Source organism: Haliotis asinina, chromosome 7 (assembly GCF_037392515.1).
Source record: "Haliotis asinina isolate JCU_RB_2024 chromosome 7, JCU_Hal_asi_v2, whole genome shotgun sequence".
NCBI classification, from domain to species: Eukaryota; Metazoa; Mollusca; class Gastropoda; order Lepetellida; family Haliotidae; genus Haliotis; species Haliotis asinina.
The window spans coordinates 65,646,514-65,651,670 of NC_090286.1; positions in this window are offsets into that span (position 1 = coordinate 65,646,514).

Sequence of the window (5,157 nt, forward strand, 5' to 3'; positions counted from 1 at the left end):
TGTCAGTACCAAATATCTAGTGATCAGCCGCAGTATTATAGATCTACGCAACTGGAATATGACGTGTCAACCAAGTTAGCGAGTCCAGTTGGTCACCTCTTACGACAAGCATGTTGCTGAGGACCATTTCCAAGTTCTAACCCGGATTTCGAGTATGCAATATAAGTACACACGTTACTATATACGTCAATGTATATACAATGTGAAATCAGTCATTTCCTGAACTGATTAAGAGGGTCAGCCATTTCGCGTCATTTTGTGTAACCACGACCGATATACACTACTCAATAACCAACAAAAAAGAAACATGGCTGAAAATTGCGATCAATTTATGCACTTTAAGATTCAGTAATATAGGACAGTCACGAAGAAAACCTGAATGAACATTAACGGTCCAATGCTGCAAGAAGCTGTACGTCACAAATGACAAGTGTTCCAAGGTCAGGGTCGCAGAGCAGTCAGTATTGTGTGTGGTCACCATCAGTATCAATGGCTGCTTGGCATCGGCGTCCCATAGACTGGACCAGATTCCAGATGAAATGTCTGGGAATGAGCTGGTATTCTTCCCTCAAAGCCACAAACAGAGCAGGTAACGTCTGTGGCTGAGGGTCACGCTGTCGCACACGACGATCCAATACGTCAAACAAATGTTCAATACGGTTAAGATCCGGTGATCGTGAGGGCCAATCAAGAACCTGAACGTTGTTCTGGGCAAGGGAATCCCTGGTTATTCTTGCTGTATGCAGCCGAACATTATCATGGTGAAATATGACGTTCTGGCGGTTCATGGAAGGAAGGCCATGAGGCCTGATGATTTCATCATGGTAACGTCGAACTGTCAAATTGCCCTGGACCTGAATAAGATCTGTCCTGCCACTGTATGAGATTTCAGCCCAAACAATCACGCTGCCATCACAAAATTTGTCCACATCCTGTACACAATTTGCAACGTAGCGTTCGTTTCGACGTCGACATAGACTTGCTCTTCCGTCGGGACGTCGCAGCATGCAACGTGACTCATCACTGAAGATATCAGTTCTCCACCCTTGCAATGGCCATGGGAGATGTTATCGACACCACTGTCTGCGTTGTTGACTTATAAGGACATGTCCTCGCAAAGGTCTTCTGGAACGAATACCTGCCTAGCGTAAGCGGTTCCTCACAGTCTGATCAGACCTTGTTCTCAGTCCTGGCACTACCGATGTTGTGGAGGATGCTGTGAACTTGTTCCGCAAATGTCGAAGCCGAATAAACCTGTCCTGAGCGGGCGTGGTCACACGGAGTCGACCTGACCTGGGGTGATCACGTGTTGACCCTTGCTGATTGTAGCGATGCCAAAGTCTTGGTATGGCACTCTGTGACACATTCAGTTGCCTTTCAATCGCAGACTGAGACTCCCCAGCCTCCAAATGACAAATCGCATTGTTGCGTTGTTGCGCTGAGCCTCAGTAAGTCTAGGCATGACAATAACACCAAATTTAAGATTGTCGGCTGTCGAAACAGCATTGAAACCCCACGGTTTTTATTTAAAATGATGCATGGAATGATGCAAAGGGAAACGCGTGACTTTCGTTCCGCATTTATTGAGGAAAACAGATTTTGGTGCGTTTTGGCGAGTTGTCCTCAATGACAATGGATTCACACATGGAAATGTTTGCAGACAGCGTTCACCATAGATATACTGATTATATAGACACCAATGATTCAAATTCGAAATGTTACATGGAAATATACTACCTTAATTTCTTTCTTTTTTCTTTTGCTTGTGTGTAGTTTACTTCAGTCATTTCATGAAATCCACCTAATATCTTAATCTACAAAAGTGGATCACAACATCACTTATTATCACTGACAGTTAAAACGACTGTGTCAGAGACTGTTGCGCTTCATCTTGACGTTGAAGTATCTACACATGTTTGTTTGACACTTGTTTGTGTCCAGAGCAGCCACAATTCATAAACCACTGATCACAAGCAGATGAAATTTCATGAAATGACTAGAGTATACTGATTGTTGTTGCACAAAATGACGCGAAATGGCATACCTTCTTAGTAATTTCACAACTGAAACTTTAGTCATTTCACGAGATGACTGATTTCACAATCAGACTGTAACATATACATTAAACACACAAGTTAAAGCTGCACACGAACTAGGTCCAATCTAAGTACACTCCACTAGTGAGTCGACCAAAACATAGTAGGAGGTCGCGTCAGATAACCTAAACTGGTTCAAGCCATGTGTACGCAAGTTGGAGTTATCCCCAACTGAGAAGTGTATACAAACTGACCTACAAAACACTTCAGGTGCTCTGAAGTTAATTTCAAAAACAACTCGCTATGCACAGCTGTGTACGAGCTTTGCATATGCTAGTTACACCTCTTGGTATCCTTGTGACTAGAACGTTCGCTCGTCGCGCCAAAGACCCGGGTTCAATTCCCCATATGGGCACAATGTGTGTAGCCCATTCTGGTAATATTGTTTAGTCTCACTATCTCATACGCTGCACTTAGTATTTGATGCTTAGGACTGACTTACTATCTCCAATGTAGTACTTAATATCTCCGACGTGGGACTTACTATTTCCTAAGTAGAATTTAGTATCTCTTGTAGGATATGATCGATGTATGTAAATATATGTTAATCTGAAATGGTCAACTTAATCCCCAGACACGCAAGCAATCTCCTGTTTCATGTTTTCAATCAGTGTTAGAGTCTACAGTTATGTTTCATCTGCTGCAAGATTCAACTGTTTCCTTCACAACTAGACTCTGTGTTTAACCAGGGATAATCTCCAACTTAGAGCATCCCTGTTTCAACTAATTGTTGCACATTACGGTCATGTGTTGGACCGACTGTTGTACTTGACTGCCTCGCGTTCACATTGCTGAACTGTTAGGCGTTGCAGTTAGTTTACCGTTACATGTTGCAATTTGTTACAATTAACTGTATTATGCGTGGAATATTTCAGACGTCGTCGTTGCACGAGTCATAACCTGCGTGCACAGACGTGTCCTAGACTATCGGTGGCAACCTGTGACTACTTATTCCCTCACGTTATGCAAATAACGATAATGACAATCTCTTGCCTTTTTGCATTTTGTATTGTTTTACGCCGTACTCATCACTTTTCCTTCCTTGTCAACATATCAACTTACAATCACGAAAAACAAACGGCAAACGAGCGTTGTATCCAATCCAATCTAGCCCCTCTGAAGACATGTACATTTGCGCCCTGACCAGAGCAAGCAGCAACAACCTTTGATTTAAGAGACAGCACTCCATTCTGCACTTGGACCATGTGGGCATAAAGGCACTGACAATTATCAAAGATTCATCTTTCTTTCTCTCCTCTTCTGCCTCTGGCCATGCAGCCTTGGTTTCTTGCCCTTCGGCTGATGCCTCAATGGCAGTTGTTGGTTTCGTCTCACTGTGTTGTGCAATGGTTCCTAGCAGTTAATGGGGTTAGAACTGTGTGTCTGCTAACTTTCAACCATAAGAATGATTGGTAGTTGGATTCTCTAAAATATGTCATTAGAAGTTTGCAATCAATCCAGAACAAAGTACCCAGACTCTCATTCTGGGATGAAATTTCCGCACTCAAGAGTGTTTTTTTTCATTTTTGCACATGGTGTTGCCATGATGTGTTCTCACTGTAAATTATCAATGGCAATCTAATTCGATCAATTCACAACAAATTATGACAAACAATCAAGTTTCAATATAACTATGATTTTTTACAGGTCGGGAAGGTCAGACCATGTCTTTGAACATGGTCTCTGATCTAAGACAGATGCTGCTGACTGCTAATGACCAACTGTCACCCATATCCGATCTCTCCAACACATACCGATACTTGATGACTAATTTGAAACCAAACTACACTTGATCTGGACCACTGAAAAGCCCAGTGAAATGGGGATATAAGGAACAATATCAAGCTATTTGGATAGACAATACAATCAGCAAGGTCACACATAACATATCTCAAATGTAGACAATCTCTTTCACCATGTGGGGAATGAGACACTTCTGACCTGAGTACCTGGTGGAAGATCAAGCAGGCCGGGTGGGGGTGGGGATGTGCTTGCTTTAAGAGGCAACTCACAAGATCCAATGGCCCCGACTCAAGCTTAGTTGATGTTTTTGTGTATTGTCTGGGATAGATCTGATTATTTACAGACTGCCCTCAACATGTTGCTGAGTGCACTCCAAATCCTGGAGTAAAGGCATCCAATGGCTCCACAGATACAAACAAAAGAACATAAAATAATTTCATATAAACTGTTTAATTCACAGAAAAAGAAACAAATAACTGAATATTTAACTATTTACAGTGATAAATATGTTGATAATTAAATTGAAGTTACAAAACTGAAAAGTATTTATGTGACTGAACCAGCATACCAAATGAGACAAATTTGAAATAAAACAAGTTTTATCCTATTATCAACGTAACTACAACTATGAGAACTTCGGTTAGAGCCGTTGCTTGGCATCCAGTGCAGAGAGTAAGCCCAGGCTGGATGGGTCATGGAAGCACTGAGCTGGTAATACAGCTGACTCCTACACTGAGTCTCACACAGGCCGCAGCACTAACATTATCATGAAGAAGATTGAAGCAGGTTGAGTTGTCAGGATGATACCTGATCCTGAAAGTATCTGACACAGGGTATGTCTATGTTGACAAGAACATGCCACAGCTAGTCTGATCAGTAGGAGACCTTACTTACACTTGATATTCTACAGATCATGATGCAAGCAGAGCCATTGCCTGTTGTATGGCTGAACGTATTCCTGTATTCCCGGCAACATGTGTTAGTGAAGACACTTCAATATCAGATGTAATGCAGATTTTCTTTCTATTAATATTCAAAATTTAAAATAACTGGTGCATAATATATCATAATATATAGCAAAGTTATTGCTTCCAAAGCCAAGTTGTACCCAAGTTGTCATGATAGATGAGATGTGTGGGGCAGCACTCCAAACAGGAAGTCTTGCCACACCAAAATGTGAGGGTCATTCACTCTTAGCATGATTCTGTAACAGCTGAAGAACCTGTGAACTATCCACAGAAGTCTTCATGTACAGTAGGGCGCACTATCGGTGATATATCTATAGTACTACATAGTTGCAAGATTGCTGGAAAATTGG